General features: G+C 38.7%; 1 long non-coding RNA gene across 1 annotated transcript in view; it reads right to left on the bottom strand.

Moving 5' to 3' along the window:
• LOC148188850 (uncharacterized) overlaps positions 1-26,004 on the bottom strand; it is a 111,658-nt gene that overhangs the window by 22,883 nt on the left and 62,771 nt on the right. The window contains exons 3-4 of the long non-coding RNA XR_015777152.1: positions 25,360-25,514; positions 21,208-21,329 (exon numbers count right to left, since the gene is read on the bottom strand). This is a non-coding gene — a long non-coding RNA (uncharacterized LOC148188850). The remainder of the gene's footprint in view (positions 1-21,207; positions 21,330-25,359; positions 25,515-26,004) is intronic.

Raw genomic sequence — 26,004 nt, 5'->3', positions numbered from 1 at the left:
AATGCAGTTAAACTACTCGTTTAATTATGTGTAGTTTACTTCAGTGTTACTTTTAACAAATGATTAAATGACTGTGTGTGTGGGAAAGGAGTCCCTCATAGTGGCAGATTCATCGAGAATCATTATCCACAACTCTGCAGTTCCCCTCAGTTCTACAGAGTGTTTCAACTTCTTTGAGCTCATTACAGTGTTTGCAGGCAAAGCAGCAGCTGTTTTCAGCAAAAAAAGCTCCGATAAACCCAATGTACACTACCTGTCCATCACCAATAATCAGACAAATTAACAACTAGCTGATGAACAAAGTAGAGCATGCAGTAGCTAAAGAGCCGAATATTTACCTTAAGAGATGGTAAAAATACAAAACAGAGCTAAAGTGAAGTGAAAATTGGATTTACATTTGTCAGGTGGATGGAAACTCCAATCACTGTTAATTTGTCTCAGTATCTGCTGGATGTTAAAATAAAAAACTGTTTGCTCACATGTTAGCCATAACTACTTAAAGGAATAATTTGGGGATTTATGAAGTGGGTCTGTATGAGATATTTCTACAGTCAGTGTATTACATAAGGTAGACGGCAGTCAGCGTGTGCTTTGTTTGCTGAAACAGACCCAGAAGCTCAGTTATGCATGCTGTTGATGGGGCTGACAGCAAAATGTTTTATACCCATTTAAAAGAAAGTTCTATCTAAAAAATTAAGCATCTGAGTTACTTAAATTACTTAACACAAAATATGGAGGGAAGGAAGGGGACGAGTGGACAACTGAAGAAATGGAAATGGAGAAGAAGAGTGGATTTTGTTCTTTTTATCCTTTGAGTTGTAAAAGAAAAAAAAAACTAATTTTTCTTCAGGTGTGATGTACACTCCATTATTAAGGTGGTGTACAAGTTCAGGAGAAATAAACTTCGTTAGCAGAATTTACTTGCACTTTTACTTTCAATGTGTGAGTACATTTAATATAATTAAATTACTTTTGATACTCAGGTATAGTAAATATCAGGTATTTTGAGACAATTACTCAAGTAATGTATTTTTTTTTACTTTTTTTTTTCAATGTTCAGAAAAATAACATTTCCTGACATTGGACTATAATAATAATAATAACTTAATGGGAAAAGGAAAAATAATATATATATCTGTTTTTTATGTTTTAAATCAAGTAATATTCTTATAGGTGACTTTAACTTCAACCAAAGCCATTGTCTGATAAAAATTCTGTGCTTTTACCCAAGTATTTCTTTCAGGTACTTCATCGACCACCAATAAAAGAAAAAAAATCACAAATCATCAGGTACTGGTATGCTTTCAATTACAAACAACACAACAGGAAATATAATGGAGGGACTTCAACAGCTGCCAGTTTGGACTTTGGGTGGTAGCTGATTTGTTAGAAGAGTAAAAGCAGCTCCATGCCACATGACGGTGTCTGGTTTAAATCCACTTTAGAGGCGCAGGCAGATGCCTCGCTGTGATTTTAAACATTCATGTCCCTGAACTGAGTACTGCAGCTTGGTGTGTTCTGTATGATAGTCATGCACAGGCATCAGACCTGACAGGTAGTCTCAATTATACCCTCCATGTGCTGTGGCAAAGCATTCAGCTGCATTGCAATTACAGCTGGGAAAAAGGAGGATTCGCTCCAGTGTAGATCAATGTTCCCCACATGGTACGAGGAGTGTTGTTTGTAGCGATAACCTCCCAAAACCTTTAACTGCCATGTTCCTGATGAATGCTAGCTGTGTGAATTAATTCATCTGTGATATAACGACACCATTATAGTTGCTAAAGGAAACTATTAACACTTTTCATATCTCATATTGATGAGTGTAAATTGTGCACTCACATTCTGATCCCCCTTTACCGCTCTGAATGATGAGAGACACCAAGAAGGAGCCCGTGGATTGATAAGGAGCAAATTAATTGCGTTACCAGCCATGCAGGATGGAGGGAGATCTGGCCGCTTCGGCGATGGAGGTGACAAAGAGATTAGATGCGGGATATGATGACGCTGAATCAGGCTACAAGTGTCAGCCAAAGCCAGCCCCGGCCTCAATAATGCCTTGGATTGCCCTTGCTCACTGGAAAGCACTTGGTCACACAATAACAGCGACTACAGTGTGTCAGCGAGGGGAGACGAAAGGACTGAGCTCAAGGATGAGGAGGATAATATTATGTCCCTGCACTGAAGTAGTTAAGTTATTTTCTGTGCATCCATCGCAGCGATGATTACAGTGATATTGATTGCAACACTGGTGCTGGATGGTAGGGTGGTGGATGGTTGTCATTACCATCCATCATCTGGAATTAGATTTCTATATGGTGTCAGACCCACACACCACACATGATCATAATGGCTTCCCGCAATTTTGTGCAAGAAATTAATAAAAAGTAAAGTATTTGTACATTTGCTCTTAAGCTTGCAGGTTTATTATACTTTTACTGCTTCTTCTACACTGTCCTTACTTTACCTTTTATGATTTCTACATATTCTTGACTGTATATGTGCCCTCCTTATGTGCCAAGCAATGTATTCAAATACATCCAATGTGTAGGGTGAATAATTATGTGGTGAGTAATGTATAATTACACCGAAAAGGCCTCCGCTTTTTTACGGCCAAGTGTCACCTTTTACACACAGAATAGTAGTAACAGTACTTCCATTTTTCTTCTCAGTAACTTATCAAATCATATGTGATAACCAGAGTAAAAAAATGTTTGAGTGATTTGCCAGACAATCACTCATATTCCATAAGACACTCTTAAGATTTTTATCTTCCATACTGTTGGACTTTCTTTAATAAGTATTTATGTAAATATAAAAGACCATCTCTTTGTAACAACCTACTTAAATCACTACAATCAATACCTGCATTATTGTTATTTTAAAACATCTGAAAAGGACTGGTTTTCAAAGATTCACAGCACTCTCTGATTTATCTGTAATGCACTTTTCTGTCCTAATTGCAAACTTCTCATTTGTAAATTTTGTCAACTTGGTATGCTTGTGTGCATGCTGCTTTGTCTTGAAACTTTGATAAATTATGCAATCTTTGTTTTGATCTTTTACTTCTTTGAATGGTTACAGTTATTAAAAAGGGTAGGTATCTCTTTAAGCCGTTATGGTTTCCAACCTCTCCTACACAGTGTGCATAATTTATTTCCCTTTTCTGTCTGTTCTATACATGTGTTTGTGCAAATAAACTAAATTAAAGAATGCAGAGTATTTATTTTTGATATATATCTGTCATATGTCAGTCATGTTACTCCTGGCAGGTAAATACCTTCTATGTACCACCTCTTACACTTTGTAGCTTTTTTTCTATGTTACTTTGTGGACCTGAGTACATGTGCCAGAGCTAAGGTCATTGAGGCAACTATCATTTTAACTTTTGCCACCTATAATTAGTGTACAATTACCTCGCAAATAATGGTAGAGTGCATTAACTGTACTGTACAATAAAGTGCTCTCCACTTATTTTTAGCCATGTTAGCAGCAAGGCTCTAGGTACACAATGGCAGACAGGTCTTTGGTCTATCTCGAAAATGATTAAATGGACTGCTATGGATTTTTGCATCAATGGTCGCTACAAGAGGAATAGACATTTAAAAATGTGTATAAAAACCTGGGTAAAGGGATGGAGGTTGTATTGACCTTCAACAACAACATATCTGACACCTTTGAACTACAGTATATGTGAGTTCCCTTTGTGCGTGTTTATCTAAAGAGTGTAATTTTTTAAAGTTCATACTGTATATCTGCATATAATGACATCACCAAAGATTTATGAAAATATTTTACATCAAGAAAATGATTTTGATATGATTACTTACAGGGACTTTGACTAAGGCAACTGTTAGTCATGGTTTATGATCTCTTCTAAAGTTATCTGATGCCAGATGAGCTTTAAAAATGATAATCATATACAGAAATAAGAGGGACTTTCATCCTTCATTTTTTTGGGATCCTAAAATTCATGCTTACAGCAATCAAGGTAATGGAGTCTTGTTTGCATAAATACGCACATGTACATGCATGCAGTCACACCTGGGAGTTCTGTGAAATTTCTCAAGCGATACACTAGTTAAACTTTATTCACCTTGGCCAGGTGGTTGTGCATAGAAATTGCAAAATAGCCAGTTGCTGCCCCTTCTGTACGGATGAAGAATCTTGTACACGAAAAGGGGGAAAAAATCCAAGCATGGCCAACTAACAGCTGTTTGAAGTTTACAACCAAAGTATTTCAGCTTTTATAAGAAAAGAAACACTGGTATTTAGAATATTTTTAGTTTCAAATCATTACAAACCTACACAAAATGTTTTACTAAACAGTGAGCTGGAAATGGCATTGATCTATGAAAAGTTCATTGATTTAAATTCAGTTTAAGAATGATTCTTTTAAACAAATGTTGCTATGACATTTGTTTCAATTCTTCATTAAAAAGGGCAATGTTTTTTTGGTTGTTTTTTTTTTTAACTCTGCAGGAAATTGCAAGAGACTCCTATCATTAACAAGTGTCACCTTTCACCTGCCCTGTTGACAGCATGAATATGGCTACCTTGTCAGTGCCAAGCTGCCAAAACTGTGAACATTTTGATAGTGAGATGTCTGTTTTTCACACCCTGTTAATCCGTAGGCCACTGTCAAAACTGAAATTACACACTTCTAAATCTGCAGCGATGCAAAGGACAAAAAGACGCATAAAGTGCAAACGACTACATGAAAACATGTTGATGAGCAAATGTAACGACTGTAAACAATTTTACAATGCAGTGTTGCAAAGCAGTGATGTTTTTTATTTAAAAAACGTGATTTTTTTTCTCCCGTTGAGCTTTCCTGAAATCACGACTGTGGTCAACATATAACCTGTAAGCCTCGGGTCAATATGTCAGCAAACATTCATGCTGTTGAAGCGACCCTGAGGGAGACAACATCTCTTACCAGCATCATTTTTTCTATCACTAAACCTCCCACCAACGTACATACTTCTTCTCTCCTTACACCATTACATAAAATACGCTTACAGCCAAAAGAAGAAGAGGCCATCTGTGTAGGATGTTGCAGATTCCCTTCATTCAACAGTAAACAGTATGAGAACACTTTTACAATTTCCTGACTTTACTGTATTTTTTAAATTGGCACTGGGGGAGAGAAGACTGGTGTAGCTGGGTATGCCAGAATGTATCTAATGTGTTTTGGTGGCTATGTGATAGTGATGTCCACCCCAGTGCCGCTCGACAAATCCACAGCTTTTCTCTGAGACAGGCAGAGTGTGAGCTGGCTGGCAGTTTGCCCTTGGCTGATGAGGTGTCATCATGACATTGTGTGTGTGTGTGTGTGTGTGTGTGTGTGTGTGTGTGTGGCTGTGCACCTGGAGTTGTGCAAGTGGGCATATACAGCACCTGTTTATAGCACACTTGACTGAGAGTAAGTATCTGTGTTGGGTTTTATTAAATAATAACGACAATATTAATCTTTTAATAACATGGCTACTTATACAGTTTATTATTATGTAGATAAGGAAAATAGAAATGGAAAAATATATTGTGATAAAGCACATGCAGATAACAATAGAAGGAGCAATAAAAGGAACTAGAGGGCCACTTGGTGAGTGCAAGGCCAAATACTGATGGCACTCATACGACCGATACCACTGATAACAACGTCTCGACCCACGTTAGCTGGACAGCAGCACTGCAGGAGCATAACCCACTCTCTGGTCCCCAGTGGTTGCTCTGGTGGAGAGTTGTATGTCCTAGGAAGGCGAAAGCATGACTCGCCCTACTTTGCATTACTGTAGCTGCATTTACACTGCCTGTTCAAGGTGGGAATATCATGCCGTTCTGTGGCCTCGCCGTTCTGTATCACAGAAAGAGTCTCACCTATGACCCGGGAACTGACATAGAAACAGCGCTGCAATGAGGTCTGTGTAAAATGTAAAGCCAGAAAGACGTGACCATCGGCGGCTGAATCTGATTGTCTTACCATGATATTCTTGCCAAAACCAAAACCCAATCTCACTCCTTACGCCTAAACCCTAAACCAATCCAACAGTAAAGGCACGTGTCATGCTTTTACCAACCTAAGAAAAAATTCAGTACTCTGTTACATCTGACCTAACCCCTAGAATCAGCTCTGTTGCCGTTGTTAAATGGATGAAAAATGGACTTGCACTTGTACAGCGCCTTTCTAGTCTTTCAACCACTTAAAGCACTTTTATACATGTCACTTTCACACACACATTCTCACACATTCACACACAGGTGACTGAAGCTCCTGTACAATGAGCCACTTTTAGTAACCATCCTCACACACTCACTCATTAATGAAGGTTACTTCCACTTGAGGACAGGAAGAGCTGAGGGATCGAACCGCCAATCCTCTGATTAGAGGACGACCCACTCTACCTCCTGATCCACAGCCGCCCAGTTAGCACTGCACTGCTAGCAGCCACCTCCGCCTTTGCCTCTGCCACCACCGCGTTTGCTTGTGACGTCTGAGGTATGAGCCGCACGCATATTAAAATCATGTACCTGCTAGCCAACCAAAAAAAGAAGGTTGTGGGTGGTATTTTTCCTTGATTATGTTTCTGTGTTTGGTTCTGAAAAAAACCCCCAAAAAAACAAGAGATGTGTTGGATGAAAACTATATTTTAAAAAATTATAATAATAATTTAGTTTAATATTTTAACGTTTTAATCCTCTGACTGCTGACTCTGTGCGTCAGCTCTGTCTTCTGCCAGCTGGAATATGAGAGCCGCTTCAATCACGTGCATTACTAACAGGAACGATAACTGTGGAGATGTGCTGCTCAATATTATAAGAATAAGCAAAAAGTATTTACTTAAATTGTACTCCCTGACGTAACTCCATTTCAAACATATTATCTGAGTTTCACGTGAATGAAATGTCCCAAGATGATGATTTTAAACTCACTGCCTAAGTGAGTTATTGTTATCACAGTGCATGGTTATGGAATGATTTGCAGATTCATGTTGGGCCATGCATCTTGTGTTGGCGGGTCGGGCTGCAGAACTAATTGGATATATGTGCAGGTAGAGAAGCGGGTGCGGTTCTGCACGTTGCAGTTCTGGACTGGGACGGGGTCTTGAATATCAGACCTTTGCAACACTCTGGTGCATATGTTAAGTTTAACAAAAGTGAAAAATAATTTGTGTATCTCCCAGTGATACAGATCCTCCTCAAAATCCAATAGGTTCTTCCTTGGCCAATGCTAAACCCTTCCACCAATTCAAATAAGTTGTTTTTTTCGTAATCCTGCTGACAAACACCAAAAACATGACCTCCTTGGCAGAGGTAATTAAAAGACACAATCACAATAGACGGACACAAAATTAAGCATCATATTTAGTTCTCATAATATTTTGGTAATGAAACTAATGTTTCCAACTCAAACTCTCTGCTCAGATGTATGCAAGAGACAATAAATGAGCATACTGACAGTGTCTTTTGGTTCTATTTTTTGCTGCGCTATTATATGTCCAGGAGCTGTGACCCAGCCTTTGGGATTTGATGGTTGTTGTCATCTGAAGGGATCACAGACACATTCTTTTATAGTCCATATTCCTGAGAGAAACACAGGCACTAGCCCTTGAGATGCTGCTGCCTTTGGCCTGATCCTCATGAGGTGGGATCTCCACTCAGATGACCGGCCTCGTGGGGTGAAGTAATTGCAGTCTTTATGCAACAGGCCATTTTCACAGCAGACATTTTGACATGTCATAGCAGGAAAGGCACAGGTGTAACTATTAACATTAAAGATGATGGCTGTGCTAATTCCAAGTCCTTAGTTATGAGCGTGTCGGCTCAGCGGGACACACAAATGAAACAGAGCCGTTGTTAATATTATTTGAACCACCTGTGCTTTTCTTGCTGCATAACGACTCAAAATGTCTGCTTTGAAAAAGGTCATGCAGGTGTTCAGCAGGTGCACGTCCAGCACGGGACTCATGTTCCCTGTTTTTTAGGGACCAGAATGCAACTGAACTATAGATCTCTGTTCCTTGCCAGAGACCGGAGAGCTACAGTGTTGTGCCCTGGTGGTACGTGGTGACCCTATTTCAGCCGACCCAAGTTTGTATCACTCTTTAATTTAGGCTTTCCTCTTGCTCTTGAATTATTTCTGTTTTGGTTTCAGAATTTCAACACTAAGCACATGCATTACTCAAATAATGCTTTAACCAGTCAGTTAGCTGGCTTACTGATTACATATTTTATATTATACGGATGGCAGAGGATATTGATACTGAAGTTGAAAACAGTGTTATTCTATTACAAGACTCAATGTACAAAAAGTAAAATTGCAGTTTTTAGTACAATATCTCACATATCACCTTGATAAAAAAAAAATGGATTCTGACTTCCAAGGTTTCGTACGTCACAAACCTAAAAGCCCAGAAACACCAAACCAACTTCAGAGAACTAGTTGTCACGTAAGCCAACTGGTGCGTTGACTCACATCACTCAAGTCTAAGCTAAAAAGCTGCACATAATACTGCGAAGATTACAGCCAACAGCCAACCAGAACGTATGTTCTGCACCTGCATGACAGGAAATAACCCTCCATACCACTAGATGGTGGTAGTGTGTAATCACCATTCAAAAAGTAAAACCGGAAGACTGTCTTAAGTTGCCAGTTAGGACATTAACAACACAATCCAATGTGTGTGATTGTTATCCATTTTGTTGTCCAGTGACCAAAATCAAAAAATTTTGTGCTTTCTTTACTTTTCTCGCTTCTGTTTGTCTAATCACGCGCTGGGTGACCAACAAAGCAGAGGGACAGATCCTTTCAGCTTGCAAAACGAGGCATAAGGCAGCATAAGATAAGTTTTAAGTTTCATTTTCACTTGTCAGAGTTGGCTTTCAGAAACAATGTTTATCAAAAACAAACAATACTTTATTAGCATTTTTATAACGTAATCAGCTGAAGGCTCATGTTATCTCCTATCTACTACTACTTTGACATTTCTAAAGCTGAGGAGACTCACGGGCAGAGTCCAAGGTGAGCAGTGCACTCGAGCCGCAGGCAAGCAGCTCAGGGTCGGGTGGAGATGGAGGCTGGAGCTAATTTGCATATCTATGGATCTGTGCATCCTAAATGAGGCTAAGGTGTAAAGTTACATCTGAGCTATTTTAAGGTATAAAGACATTTTTTAATTTAAAAAAACATCTAAATAGGTCATTTTATGTTAAAGAGACTTCAGAGAGTTTTAGAGGTTTAATCAATACCAGCAGAGACACTTTAACTGATGCAAAGTTAACTACTTTGATTGGTGCCATCGTGGCTCAGTCTCCTTCATACAGCATACTTTATCTCATTGGTATAAATAAAAAAAAAATGTGGCATTAAAAAATTATATTCTAGTTAGTAAGCCATAGCCCTTTCATTTAAAGTTGCATTGTTACTGTAAATTACAGCTGATAATTTATGACGAAAATTAAGATAAAAAACAGATGGATCAAAGTCTAAGACATGACATGCTGTTTTTGGTTCCTCAAACAATCCCGTCCCAGTTTGATGCAGCCTCCGGTGATCCGGCAGTGTGGAGAGAATAATCGACAAGCAACAGATTCAAGCGTGAGGACTGCAACAGTGTAGAAAACATTTGTCAAGGTTTTAAACAAAAGAACAGGGAGAGAAAGAATATTGTTTTGGAAACTACTTGTGATGTTTGTTGAATACATTTATGTCCATTCATCAGTGAGGAAATAAGCTCCATGATTTACTGACATCTGCTTGCATGACCATTAAATATATACGTAGATTGTGTACATTTGTTATTGTTGCCTCTGCTTTCATAACAGGGAGAGGAAATATTTACATTCACATGTATAAATGCAAAGGCGAATGGTTGAAATGGATTTGTGAGGAGTGCTGTGTGCTCTCAAGGTGATCTATCATGCTTCTTCTCCCACTTGTCAAATCTGCTGAACTTGCTGTTTGTTTTTCAAAGCCCTTTCAGATGAAGCCGAAGGTGTTTTCACGTTACCAAATCCAAAGACTTAGACTGAATGAATCAGGAGTTTTCATTTTTATTCTTTATGCAAATGCATGTGTTCAGTCAGTAGCTTTTTGGGGCTGCATTAGTTTGGGAAGAGATTAAAATGTTATCAAAAGTTTGGATTTTCACCACAAACCGAAACCAACAAATAATGTCATTTTTTTAACAAATCCAAGAGCAGCAGGAGGTTTATTGTAATCACTGTCAGCACACTGCATCATTTCCCAAATTTTGTGCATTGCCTAGGGCTAGATGCATTAAAGGATTGTCGTTACAATAGAGACTCAACTATGGGTTTGGGTACTATCAAAAATAATAACTGGGTCCAAAATCACATCAGCAGGGTGTCCCATCTTACTTTAATGAATCACCATGAATTTACTTTGAAACAAGCCTGCATTCAAGCAAGTGTGCAGACACAGTGGTTTTTACTTTGCCAAAATTAAATGAATCCAGTGTTGTTTTGTGGGCACGAAGGCATAATGTTAACTCTGCAATCTATCTTTTGATTGTTTTGCATGCAAAAACCATAATTAAAGATACATTAAAGTCAGCTCATCCATTCGCAACTGCAGAAAGTACGATGTAATATATCACTGTGTATAAGAGCCAACAAATACGAAACAACTAGAAAGCTTCATTAACTTTGAGTTCAGCTGAAAACTGAGGAACATGAGGTTAACGAAAGAAAAACTGACGGATCAGTCATCATTCCTTCAAACATCTCACTAACTAAAAATCCCTCAGTGTTGACAGGTCTGTTGCAATTCACACACTCCAGATTAGTGCTTTGGTGGCGTTGGTGATTCGGTTGCTCGCTGACATCAGTCTGATTAGCTGTACCTGTATGTTTAACTCGTAGCTCTAACTAGAATTACTTTGGTGATGCTTTAATTCCATTTGACACAAGGTGCATATTACTTTTGAATTGTCAACTGAACCGTCTGTGAGTTTTTTAAAGTTAAATGAGCCATTTCAAGCGAAGTGATGTCCTTATTTTTCAGCACTGAATGACAGAGTAATCAACTCGTTTCACTCTGTTTTCATCTTCAGTCCCATATAGTATACACTTTGATTTCCTTGGGGGAGGGTGAATCAATTTTCCCAAACCATTCTCTAGAGACAAAGGTATCCACATGATTCAAATGTAATTTTTAAGTCCACACTGAGGAGTGGTAATGCCAACATTCTGATTTTGCTGGGATTTCATGAACAGCCTTGAATGTAGTGCCTGACTTGTGTTGTGCTTGAAATTGTCGTTATTACCACTTCTTGGTTCCGGTACACACTACAACAGCGTTATTCCGACCCGTGAAGCTGATTGACTAATCATGTTCCCCTGTGGTGCTCACTGTTTATTTTTTTTTTAACCGAGAAACCGCTGTTATATATCACGACTCCAGGCTAATCAGTCGAATCAATGAAGTGGCTGGATTCCAAGGTCTAGAACCAGGCAAATAATTATAATATATAAATATATAATTTTAATTTCTTAATAAACACAAATATTTGAGTATGCCTGTTCTCAGCTGCACTGATAAATTTGCATTTAATTTGCCAAATTAAAGAAAACAATATTCACTTATATATTGAATACCACTTTTTCCATGTTGATATGTCTTTGCTAGAATATGCTTTAAAAAAAATAAATAATAGTATTGTTTGTTTCTTAAACATGCTGTCAAAGTGCATGTCATTTCTTCAACCCAGCTTCCGACAGCTCGGATGCCGGACCAGATCATACGCAATCAATGTCTGTCCTGCAGGGAGTGAGAGGGTGCAAGGTCAGTCAACAAAGTAAACATCCCCTGTTCTTTCTGCAAAGAGTGTTAGAGCCCATTATGTGTGGAAACTCCCTTTGGATGTGTCCTGCTGTCCAAGTCTCTGTGCCCTCTGGCCCTCATTTGAAAGAGGGGCCATGACCTTCAGGCAGACGACTGAACACCGCGGCACAGAGCCTCACTCACACGTTTGTATTATTCAACACAGTGATGAGGCTGAGAAAATTATTCTTCACAATAATAAAATATACAGTATAAACAGATGAAAAAATAATTTTGTTTTTGTGCATCAATTATGTGTGTGCATACTTGTATTACTCATGTGGGGACTAAAATCTACTTATGCAATCACATTTTGGGGAGTCAAATCTTATTTGAGGACATAATGTGCTTGCACGGAACAAAAAAAATTACATTTCAGGGTTATAACTTTTGGTTTTTGTTTAAAGAAATGGCAAAGCATGTACTGTTAGTAAGTCAGGAAGTAAAAAAAAAGTGTGTGTGTACTCTCTGTTCCTTTTGGGGACTACTGTGATTTTTAGAGCTTATGAGGACACTCAAATGGGAGTAAATGTTGGCCAGGACTGAATTCTTACAAAGGATATTAAATAGTTAAAGCAATACACTGAAAATCTTCCCTGTGAATCTCAAAATTCTCTGTCTTCTGGGTTTAAAGGTATCTTTAAAAAAGTTGTAGCTTGCTCCTTCACAGATAACAATAACTCAGCTTGGAGTCGCAGCAGTTGACATTAATTACAATAGCAGCACAGATTCGCTGCAATAACTACATAAATAAAGCATCAAGCTGTCACCATTTACTTTTCTATTATTGATCCGAATTCTCACTGTGGTGGACATTCATTGCATTAACAAGAATTTGCACATCTGCTACTTCCACAGGAGCTTCTGAGATATGAGGCAACAGCGTGACATAGAGGTAGTGTGGAGCTATGTTGAGTTTTGAGAAATTGACGTTTTAGGTCTCTAATGAAATCCATTGTAACACCTGTGAAACCAAGCTGCCATCCCATTAACAAGTTTTAACAACCACTTTTTGAGCCAACACGGGTTGAATAATTTATACTAAAAAAAAGACAGATTTTCATTTTTAAAAGTGTTATTTTAAGATTAGAATCAGGTCAAGGATACAGATTATGGCTTGGTTTTAAGCATGCGCGTCTAGAATTTCAATACGGGATGAATCTGCAAAACGTTTTTCCTGCTTTTAGTGACTTACGTCTTTAATTCTTACTTTCTGCACAGATGCTAACCCAAGAGTATTCTCACCTTCGACAATTTAAATTACTGAAAATTTGATTGCATTACTTAGAAATCTGAGCGTATCTACTGTTATTAGGGCAACATTGTTTTCACGAGCATCTTTGCATTGAACAGACTAAAATAAATCATGTTTTAGCCTGAAACACCCCCATCAGCATTGCAGCAATTTGCCAGCATGTTATTGGCTAATTCACTCAAAGTGTCTGGCCATGATCAGGGTTTGTTTAATTGCAAAGAAAACAATGTGTGTAGGACTGTATCTCCCTATAAAAGCCCTTATTCTCTCCTCACCAATGGACACACTGAGAATACCTGCAGTAAAAATTGCTGCTGTTTTCTCTGTTTAACGTATTTTTTGACCATCGCTGGATGAACATGAACCAGTTTGACAGCAATGTAGTTGAAGGGGAGATGTCATTTTCCCCTTCTTCTCCTTACCTAGGCTCAAAGAAGTGTTTCACTACTGGAAAAATGGTCTTTACATAAAACTGGGCTGTCTATGCAATAGACAGACGCAAATACTGCAGGGGCTGCAGCATTGGCTTTTTCTCAAGAGGCAGAAAACCTATAACTACCAAATTGCACCGGACCAATTAACACTCCTGCAAATGGATGATGTAATGTAAGTTGCACATCCAGAAAACAATACGGCAGCGGCTGGTAACAAACAATCTTATTTAACAGTTGAATTTCATACTACAAATAGGTTCTGGCAAGATGGAGGGAAGTTTATCATAGTTCATTTACACATACCACCAACATTATTATGATGCAAAGCTGGATGACAACTGCCAGTATCCCTTTAATTAAAATTCATTAAACAATTTGTTTATGTGACTGAATGGTATTCCACATTTTATATCAACATGTTAAATATTATGATAAACCTTAGGCACTTTTTAAGACTGCTTTTTGAAAACTTTGTTTGTTTCATATTTAGGGAGAATATTCTTTGATGTGCTTTCTCTGTGAGCCTAATGAACATTAAGAAACTAGTAACACCGATCAACAGTTGGTCTATTTGATGAACAAAGGTGGATGAATTTTTGTAGTTAAGGGAACTTTTCATAAGGTAATGTTGACCATTTTACTAACTATGTGGTGTACTCTGTACTCTCTGCCTTTCAGAGAAATTTCCTCTGCGGTTTCTTCCCACATACTTTTTTTGGGATTTTTTTACATTTAAGAAAAATAAACAAATGTATTAAAAAGTGTGGAAAACCTTGCCTGTCCCCACACTGAATACCCAAAATGGTTGCAAGATGATTTGATGTATTTTTCTTCAAAATATTTTGCATAGAGCTTCAAAAATGGACAGCCAGTAACCCAGGAGCCATGGTGTTAAAAAAAAAAAAAAAGAAACCCAAAAAACAGAATGCATAAGGGAGTGTTGCAAGTAAAATTTTACATCTATTACTGGTCTCTGGGATTTTGATGATGAGAAAGCCTTCAAAGACGTTCCTGTTTGAGTCCTCTGCCTTCAGGAAGATGAGGCCCAAAACCTGGCTGGAAGGCAGGTTTGTCATGGATGAACTGAAGAACCGTCCTCAGGCAAAGTGCCTCCTGTCTGGCCAAGTTTATAAACTGCATTTTAACTTCATTCAACAGGTGACTCTGAACCTGGGTAGAGGTGAGCTGACTTCCAAAACTCAAAATCTATTAAAAAAAAAACCTTCAAAGTGTCGGCCTGGCCTACCTGAGCAAATATATTAAAATATTTAGAATGGAAATGATGCATCGGATATGTTGCATGTATGTCAGCAACAAAAAATGTGTTTTGTTTTTTTTTGTTCTTATGTCATTTTAAATAAAATAAATGTACTACATTATGCAGTTATTAGTGAACGAATGACACTTTGAAATAACTTAATTATTTGACTTAAATGAATAATAAAGAACCCCAAATTAAAGTGAAATAAAAAGTTATTCTGACCTAAGTTGAATAGTTGTGCAAAAAGTTTATTATACTGCAGGTTTCAGTGTACTGTACTCAAACTGTTACTTCCAATCTACCAGTATTCAAGACAGTTTCGCTCAAAATAATTAGTTTCTACATCATCAATGACTATTTTTCCTCAGGAAATTGCTTTAATTTGTTTACTTTAAAGTTCGATTAACTTTACACCAGGAAAGATCTTGGTGATCTCGAAAAACAAAACTATAGCTTCAGGATGGTTAGGGTTACAAGACTAAAAATCTCAAATGCTCAGTGTGCCCTCAGGGGAAAATACTAGAAAAACGGAGTATAATATAATAGGTATGTTTCCTTTAGTGTATAATAACCTAAAACTAAGAATGAGGGTGTTGGTCCTCGTCCATGGAAAACAACATGTTACACTGCCATGTTTCTACAGTACAGTTTACGATGACTACATAATTACAACCACCATTATAATTATGGCCGCAGTTTTTCCATACTTACATATTAAAAAAATGTCCAATGGAGGCCCTTTTACATTGAAAGTAGGAATATTTATCTAAACAGATTTGAGAGTATAGATAGCAAATACATTCACACAGATAGCAGTTTCAGTTATTGTGTGTAAGCGATATGTAAGCTTATTAATTTCATATCAAATTGTGTGACAGATTTTGTCTGTAAATTAGTATCCATGTCATATGTACAATCTGGATTTGCTCTTTTTGTATAGTATTATTCATTTTGTAAGGAGGAGGAAGAGGAGGAGGACGGTGTCACTTTTTTGAAACCTCTTCACTGAGTCATAGGCACAGTTAACCGGCTGTAAGTCTCTCAGACAGTTGGTAAGTCAGTTGCTGTTTCTTTTACATGCCATTTTCAGTTGTGTGCATATTATCCACCAACTCGGCTGAAGTTGTTTTATGTATTCTGAGCTTGGCAAGCAAAATAATTCTGAATCCGAAATGGAGGAAATGGGGGAGACATCCCGGACAGCAGTATCTAATCTAGAGGGTTGACAGGCAGAGCAATCAACCTTCCGAATCATTCAGGATGATGGACGGCTAATTTTCTTTTTACATCTTAATGATTAATCCCCCTGCAGTGTATATTTATATTTTTTAACAGCCGTGCAGCATTCATGCTGATGTTGATGGTCTGACTAACAGTGGCACTTATTCAAATTAGCCTTGATGCCCCACTTTGGCACCAGCATCAAAAATAGATGCTCAGGGAATCTGCAGCGGCAATCCAACCAGCCCATACGCTACAAAAGCTAGTGAGGGGAGATACATTCGCTGCCACTCCAAAGTCACTGCTGGGTGTTTTTATTGGCAGAGGCATGAGCATGAAGGCAATTATACAGAGCCTGTGGGGTGAACACTTGGTGTGACCCTGGCTCACTTCTGAACAAGGTGTTTGTTGAGATTAAACTCCCCTTCTTCTTTTACTTAAGAATATTCTTGGCTGACACTCACAAAGGATTTTTGTAAACCAACTGTTGACTGGGATGCCGGAGTTAAGAAAAACATTATCAAGACTTCCTATATAGACCTAAAAACATACATTAGATAGTTCTGATACATCGTGTGATATGTAAGGCAGTCAATTAATTAAAAAAAAAAAAAAAGAAATAATAATAATAATCTGCACACCCCTTTGGCCTTAAAGAGTAACTAAACCCCCAAACCACTTTCTTCAGTTGAAAAGCAATATATATGGGTATTTAGAAGTGATTGATTCAGATTCAACTCTTGAAATTTGAGTGCAAAGTATTACAATTCCACATATTGTGTATAAATATGCATAGTGACTGCCCTCTAAAGGTTGAAACTGGCTATTGTGATTGAATTTTGCTATCAGCTGATCCTGGTAGGAGGAGCCTGATTTCACCAACCAACTGAGCCCCCCCGTCGCCACCCTTTCACCAATCAACTACTGCGTTTGTTTGCAGGGGGCAGGGAGGTGTTGTCGATCGAGGGGCAGCACGATTGGGTGTCTGTGCCTGTCCTGTGAGGAGGCATTCAACCAAAAGTGGGAGAAATCTTTACTCTTTCACCAAGTGTTTTATTTGCCAAAACAACACATATGACGTATGGCACATAACCTCTGTTCTTTAGACAACGACCCATTCACCCTGACCTCCTCTTATGCTTTCTGTCTTATAAAGGAATGTCACACTTGCCAAACAGGAAAAAAAGTAGCGTATCCATAAACAAAATTCAGGCAGCAGTTACAAGTCCTCCTTTGACAATGAACACAGTTTGTGCGAGTAGGATTGTGCCCACACAGACACATAAGCTCAGAAATACGCACACTCAACACAGTATCATGCTGTGTTGTTGCAGTAGCTGATCTAAGAACTTAATCTTGCTCTACTGTACTCGTACAACTTCCTTTGAGTGACAGTGTCAGCTAAATGCCCAAAATGGAAGCATACAGTCGTGTTAGAGTTTATGACGAGATGTCAACTATGTTAAGTCCCTCAGCAACCTTCTTCTCAGAGCCTTGACTTGTTACCTTATTACCTCTCTTTTTTGTGACTTTACAAATGTCACATCGTCTCATTTGATACTGTACATGTTGTGGAGATGATGTACGACTCACACTGAGACAGGAGCAATGGTGTGTCTTGTGAGACGATTGAATCCCACATCAGACAGTTTTGAAATGCTTTATCTAAACTCTGCTCACACTGAGAAGAGATCACCCAGGCCAGTATATCACCTTGCATTGATAATTAGCTGTAAAGTATTTAATTCTAAATTATGGAGACAAATGCCCTCTTGTAATTACTGTGCACATTAAAATAACAAAGTTAATTAGCTCAGGTCAGGTTAGGAGAATTGCTAGTTAGGATTAAATTACATACATTTATAATAAATTGCTGCCATTTCAAAGGTGATGAACAAAATAATTATCCATTTAAGAAAGAAAAAAAGTCACAATTGTCAACTCTGAGGAAGAGAAGATGCCTGGGTACTGTGGGCGTGATAGTCCCCAATATTCAGTTAATGGACCCTCAGAAAACCAATCTTGATCTAAATAAAATTCAGACAGAGCAAACCGTTGTAATAAGGGGTTCATGACCGGTATCACTCCACACAAAGCTCCTCTCTCTGTTGATGGAAATCTCCAAGAAGAAAAACAATATCTAGCAGCTCATTGCAGAGATGATAATTGTTGTTCCTAACAGACTGCACCGTGTGTGGGAGTGTGATTAACCAGCTTGGCTTGAGAGCTGGCACAAGGGCCAGTTCCAGCTCAAAAACAAAGCTATACAGTACAGTGGAGTATTATAGCCATGAAGAGGACACCTGAGATCAGTTACCACAGAATCCTACGACACAGCCTGCTTCAACTCTGTATACTACACATATCCGCTCAAACAAGAACAGTATATAACATAAGGCAGAAATTGCCAGTGGAAGAGTTTTTGATAAAAACTAAAATTACCTCCATGTGGTTGTGTGCCTTCACACACTAGTCAAGTAATATTTACAGTTTACCTCCATGTCTGTGAAGACATGCTTTACAAACATCTTTCCCCAGCAACAAGGAGGATCTATACAATCAGCACAGTTTCAAGAGGGGTAACCGAGATTAGTCACCATTTTAGTACCTGACCAAATGTCTCTCAGTCTGTTCCTGAGATATGATATGGACTAATAGCCAGAAAAGTGTTTTTGCATATTATTATGATGTCAAAGTGAAGTTGACCTTTGATCTTTTGGATATAAATGTTCTAACTTTATCGTTATTTTCTTTTAGACATCTGTGTAAAATTTTGTCACAATTAGTGTGGGAATTCTTGAGTTATGGCCAAAAACATGCTTTGTGAGGCCACAGTGACCATGACCTTTGACTACAAAAATCTTATTAGTTCACACTTAAATCTATTCAAATATTTACGAAATTCCCTTCAGGTGTTCTTGAGATATCGCATTTACAAGAATTAGACAGAAACGGTCATATTGACCTTGATCTTTGATCTATGGCCACCAAAATATAATTAGCTTGAGTTCAAGTGGAGGTGTTTTAAATCTGAAAAAAATCCTTAAAGACTTAAGATATCACTTTCATGAGAACGGGACGGGATAGACAGACAGAGAACCCAAAAACATAATGCCATGAAGGCAAAACAAACCCAGAAATTGTGAAAACAGACTGCCAATTTTATTTTGAATGAAATAAAATTCAGATTAAATGAAAGAGAACCTGATCAGATTCATTAAATGTGTCCTGGTGCTTAATAATTTTAGTTTGACTGATTAGAAAATGAAAAGGGTTCCCATATGTAATTACAGAGAAAATTTCTTAACTTTTTCCTATACCTTTTCAAAATTTGCACACAGGAAGTAACAGCACAGTGTTTGTGTCAACAGGACAGCTGGTAGGACGGGATCATGGGCAATTCTGGTATGACACTCTGAAAGCCTGTTATGTGTGCGATACACTGCTGCAGATTCAAAAAAGCAGCTAAAAGCAGTTAGTAACTCAAAGACGAAGGACAGTGGCCATAAATGTCCACAACCTTGGAAAACAATGAGAATCATTACAAAAGAGAAGTCTTGAAAACTTTCTTGTTTTCCTGAAGTATTAACAGAGCAGAAACATTTCAGTAAATTATATTCATTCTTATCTGAGGGGAACGAGCAGGAAGTCACCCAGCTTGTATTTTACGGCTTCCTTGTTAAAGACATAATTAGAAAGCTGTAATTTCATGAATAGTAGTTAGATGTGGCAGTTACAACCTTGATGACTGGTAGTTTCCCTTCGAAGCTTTCAAGTTCTCTGCTGTTAGTTATGAAAGCTGAAACATGTTTCCCCCAGTTATATTCCACGAGTTAATTTACCTCATAAAACTCATATAACCATGAGTCAGATTCACCCCTCGCTCAAAATGTGGTCACTTCTGGCTCCAAAAACCATGATGGCACCAGCCAAAATGCCCAAAAAAAAGCCCTTAAACTGAGTCTACAAACTAATGGGTGACTTCATGGTAGTTGCGTCCAATAATGAAACAGTCTACAGGTTACTGTCCACCGGTGAGCCCCAGGGCAGTTCCATGCAATGCCCCTGACACCACCACTTTGCCCGGCAACAGTGACACAAAGAGCTCCAGAGGGCTGAGGACAAGTGCAGGTGAGCAAAGGGCAAGGTGTCATATCTTTGCAGACACATCACGGACAGTGTAACATCCAAAACACAAGTGATTTATGTAACATGAAAACTAATTTCAAAATGAGAAACTTCAAGCAACGCCACTATTTAAGATAAAAATAAAATATTAAAGTGTCATCGATAGTGAGTTCACTGTGTCCTTCCACGCATCAGGGAAACAGGACGTGTACCTAGCAACATACCACTTGGGGAGGCGTGCACATTAGCTCCTCTGCCAGCCCTTGTGATCTTGCCCATAACACCCTTTTCTGCCTAGGTTTGCAGAAACATACCAAAAAAACTTAAAATAAAAGCCTAGTCCCAATTAGACGCCCAGTCCCTTTTACTAACCCAATCAGGCAACATATTTTGACAACAAAATAAGGCCTGTCTCAATTAGAGCCAATTTGCGCAGGTCACAAAAAGGTTAAATAAATAATATGATTGTATTTTTACCTAGCAAGTTTTGTGTGACAGGAATTAAAAGCCCATCTCATATAGAAACCTTTCCCAAATATAAGCCTGTTGAGTTCAGTGATTTTAGTAAATAATAGCCTGGGCTATTAATTTAACTTTTACTGTACATGTTTGTCTTCAGAGAAGCATAAACCTCAAGACAAAAAGATCTCAAAGAGTATACTTGATCAACAATCTTTTCCCAAATTCAGTGAACATCATGACTTGGCAAAGATAGAAAAAGAATGGATGGATAGATTTCACAATGCAGATTTCTCGGATACAGACTGCTGTCAAGGCCTTTCAAGCTTTTCATTGCTAATATTTGTTCCAACACAATCCCCTTTTGGTCAATTATTTTCTGCGAAAGACGGGAATCGTTACATCTGACTAACTGGAAATTTCATTAAAAGTCATCTGAGAGTCTCAACTCTTTATGAAGTCTTTCAGTGTTATTGCATACGAATCAAAACTGACCTTGGACAAATACTGTATATTGACAGAGGACCTTTACCTTATTAAGTATGCTCTTTATTAGCTGCGGTTTTAATGATTCATCCCTCCTCCTCCCCATAGCTCTGCTTACCGTAAGTGGTTCCTTTGTAGTCCTCAGATGGTCTTGGACTTGAACTCCACAGCTGAATGATTTTTTCTCTCTTCCTGGAAAGATGTGGGCCTCTGGCTGGCTTCCCACCTCCTGTAGGAGTGCTGAGAGATGCACAGGGAGAGCCAGGTGAGACTGGAGAGCCATCTGGAGGAGCTGCTTGGTTTCATAATGCAAAGACTCTGCTGGACATTAATGACGGCATTGTCTGGAGCCATAATGAGCCCAGGCTTTGGCTACTTTCAAATATCTTTGGCACTGTTGCCCTTGTAGGTGTAAACACTTGAAAATATGGGTATAAACATTCTTTGAAAGGAAACTTCACAGAGAGGAAAAAAGATCTTGGTTTAATGCTTCATGTGAATGCTTTCCAAACTAAACTTGTGGTCTGCAAGCTGTAAACTGCTCATTATCCACACGGAGATGCATTATTTTGGGAATAGTCACAGCACAGAGTCACACTGAGTCTCGCTGCTGGTGGCGATGCTGATTTTAAAACCAGTAGACTCTCGACTTACGGCCAAGAAGATAAAACGCTGGTGTAAAGAGTTGGCTGGTATGTGTGACTGAGATCAAAATGCAACATTTCTTACTATATCTTTCATGGAGCTTTTATACGTTTAAAAAGTTTTGCAGTTGCTAAAGCCTTCTTACCGTTTTCTTTCACAGACAAAAAGAAAAAGACAAAAAAGACAGTCTTTTTAGTGCATTGTAATAGTTTCTACAATGTTCCCACAAAACCTCTCCTCCAAAATAGTAGTTCTTAGGGGAGAATAGTAGTCTCAGCCCCCACTGTTGCTATGCAACCTCAAAAACCCAGTTGAAGCATGGCACCTTTACTCTACTATACGTTTTTTTTTTTTGTTTTTTTTACTTTCAGCACCCACTGTGTAGAGTTTTTAAACACGCTCAGCACTGTTATCAAGTTGCAAGAGAAAATTCTTCACATTGAAAGAAGAAATGCATTAGAGAGGTCCCCAGCTGACATGCAGACGTAGCTGTGTTCGTCTCTCTTTGGAAGAGTTTCTGAGTGGAAACAAAAATGTGCTTTTTCCTCACATTTTTTTCAATACTTCTGTTTTTTTGGCATTCTCTGTTCTAAATACCTGAAGGAGCCGCAAAGGACAAACGCTGACACTAGTTTTATCAGACTTTCCTCTTCACAGCTTCACATTAAAGAGCGCTACCCATTATCAGTGAGAGTAGTAGGAAATGGCAGTCAGCCTTTAAAAGCTTTGTTGAACATTGTTTTTTGTTTGGTCCTTCAAAAGCTACATGGCAACCAACTGGAGATTTTGATACTTGGAGAGACTTATGAGTGTTGGGGCTAAAAATGTTCTTCCTGACTACATAATGCACATAAAACTTCTGGCTAGTGAGTCTCACAGCCAATGTGGAGCTTTGGTTTTGTTGTGTCATTTAAAGAAGAAGACACTGATGCAGAAAGGCACCTTTCGCAGCAGTATGATACTCTGCTGGGCGGCGTAAGTTTCTAACGCATCAGTTTATAACCCATCAGATGGTGTCAGAGCCTGCTGTTTGCGTCCTGTTTGAATGTGAAGCCAAACCGTGACTTTGCATGAGAAAGTGTTGATCTTAAATGTCCCATACTAAGCTCATTTTCAGGTTCATACTTGTATTTTGGGTTTCTACTAGATCATGTTTATATGCTTCAAAATACAAAAAACACTATTTCTCAAACTGTCTGCCTGAATAGACCTGTATTCACCTTCTGTGTAAAATGCTCCATTTAACACCTGTCTCTTTAAGTCCCCCTCCAGAAAAGCCCAGTCTGCTCTGATTGATTGGTGTTTCTGAGTCTTCCAAATCTGCGCTTGCGGCATCTCGGCATGTCTGCATCATCATTATAGCCAGGGCAGGGTTTCCCACACATTCATTTATTTGTGGCTGCTTGCCACGATCAAAACATCTGCCGCCACAAATTGATTTTCTATTTTTGGAGCTGGTCTGTTCATTACAAGCACTACTGGGATACATATACCATCAGGTTATACATTGCACCAAACTCTCAGGAGCACAAAGCGTACTCGCACACAGACGGTGCAGCAGAACTTCTGGTGCCTGGGTCTATAAAAGTTTGAATTCACCGCCTCTGTAGCAGTTGCTCCTCTCGACAGATCTCATAGCGGCTTGTATAAGACCCAGTCTCTGAAAATGGACCGAGTCAATTCTCTGTAGATTGAGAGTTTTGATACTTTCACAGTATTTATATAACACTTAGACCTTCTTTACATCCAAAAAGACACGGAAATCTAACTTTTTTGTACTTGACAGCAAAACAGTAAATATGAACATGCTCTAACATGCTCCTCAGGTCGAAAACACCAAACTCACATCTCAGCATTAAATCCCCCACACATCCACTGTACACCTACACAGGTGTGTTCAGTTATTTTGACTTATTAGACTTTTTCTCAAGACTGTGTGGGCATCTACACACCATAACTGATTGCAGTTTCCACGACACCCCGTTAGTTTTGTTGTACCTGGATGAGCAGAGGTTTAAAAACACCTGTGTGGGTTTGCAGGGCCTTGAGCTGTTGAATGCCTCCTTTGCCTTTTAACATTTATGTTCTGTTTATATTTATGTTCAGTATTATTCATCCCAAGATGGCACCAATATTTCACTAAATCAAGACAGAAAAGGTTTCGCCTCTGAACACTTCAGTAAGGGTCTACCTCTTTTCAAGAGAGATAGGAGAGGGCTTGACTGCTGCTATCAGGAAAGTGCTCAAGTTAGAACAGTACCCAGCAGGGTTCAAAGGGATGATAGGTACCTTTCGCCTTTTTATCTACCAAGAGACTAAGTTCAGGTCAGAAGAAAATGTTGAGTTTTAGACTAAACTGCCTGGAAACACGAGGAAGTTGTACAGTGAATTCATTCATGCAACCTTGCAGAATAGTTAGTCCCGGAAACTTGGCATAATGACACTCTCTGGGTCATTTCATCATGCTAACTTATGCTAACTATTAGGGGTGTACCGATGAGTGATAACATCGATCCATATCATCATCTCAAGGGTACGCTTTTATTTTGAAATTCTGTGTCACTGTCAAACTGCTACAGGCAAATGATGGCAAGAAAGCTCGAGAAAGACGATAAGGAAGACATTATTTACTGGGGAATAAATCAGCAGTGTGGACATATTTTGGATTTTGGAGAAAATAAGGGTCTACAGACAGAGTATGTGTCATATTTAAACAATGACAGTATGGGATTAACGAGGACCTACCTGCCTGGCTGAGCATCTCACTCCATTAATTTTTGCCGTAACATTAGCTGCTCTGTTTCAACAATGTTGGACTAAAAAAAACAAGCGTGGACTGAAATTCAACTGAGCTGTTTTGTCTGGAGATGCAGTGACTTTAACTTACGTTAAGTAAGAAAAATTGTAAATTCCACATGTAATTTGCTAAGCTAAACTTTGCTAGCCGCTACGCTAATGTATGCAGTGTAAAAGTGCTTCAGCTAATAGAGCATAATTGGAAAAAAAACAACTGTTCTGTCTGAACCTTGACAATTATTATGAGCTGAATTTGTATACTTTTGTTGAATGGTCTTGTTATTAGTACCATGTTTTATGGCTGTTGGGAAAAGTTTGTCATCAAGACCTTCAGCCAGTTAGTCCTGAAATTTTTGGAAAAGATTGCAGTTTGGGGATCAAATGACATCGTTCCTTCCAGATAGGGCTTTGTGACAGAAAGTCCTGAAGGTTAACTTATCTCATGTGCCGTTTGATGTGTGATAGTAGCGTCAATTTAAAGTCAACTTTACGGCACTAAACCGGTTACAATTATTTACATCATTTTTATATTATGTTTTTATCTGTTACGGCCAAAAGCATAAATAAGGCGGCAGCGTCTTCTGTAACAGATTGTGTTAAATAGGCATATGATATCAACTGCAGAGGTCTGAATCGAAATGAGTCAAAATCGTATCATGGCAAATATTGTATCATTGTCAAAAGACTTGATATAAAGGCATATCTTGATGAAACTGGTGATTTACACTGCCACTATCTATCTCTCTTTCTGTCAGTCTCACCATCCATCTGTAAAAGATACACATTTTTCACATTCTTCTTAAATCAGGGGCTCTGTGGACATTCTTACCTGTTGGTTTAACAGGTGACTCAGCTTTGCAGCAAGTCATAAGTAACTGAAGTCGCTGAAGACAGACAACTGTGGAACAGAGAATTTCTCATTTGGCAGCTTTGGCTCCTTCGTGCTCGTCTCTCCTCCTCTGCTTGCATCTCTCATGGGCAGAACTAAGATGCAAGAAAAGGAGACAAATGAGGGAAGTGAGCACGCACATTAGCATGATGAATGCACCACTGTCTCAAACCTGCAAGAAAGTTGCATTTGACATTTTGTCCCAGCTGATTGCAATGCATCTCCTTTGTGGAGCAGTAGGATTTATATGAGACAGCTAATATAATACTCTCTTCCATGTTGGAGTCTATGTGACTCTTTGTTCTCGTAAAGTTCAGCACTGTCAAGACATTTTGTAATTGGCCAGTGTCATTAAAGTTCACTCAAGTCGAGCTCTATGCGAAAGCACAGCGCTAATTCATTTTGCCTCAATTGATCGCAGTGATTCCACTGACATGAATAGATTTTGGTCTGAAATTTTACTGTAATGGTGTGAATGGGCGCTCAGGATGTCTCGGGCCTTTGCTGTCAATTGCAGAAGAACAACGTGTGCTGCACACATCAGCGCAGGCGCCTCAGCAGGAAAAGGGTGCCATCTGGAAAGGC

Source organism: Plectropomus leopardus, chromosome 8, assembly GCF_026936395.1.
Source record: "Plectropomus leopardus strain MGB_pleo_1.0 chromosome 8, ASM2693639v1, whole genome shotgun sequence".
Lineage (NCBI taxonomy): Eukaryota > Metazoa > Chordata > Actinopteri > Perciformes > Serranidae > Plectropomus > Plectropomus leopardus.
The sequence above is the reverse complement of the archived record's forward strand: the minus strand, read 5'-3'. Positions and strand labels throughout refer to the sequence as shown.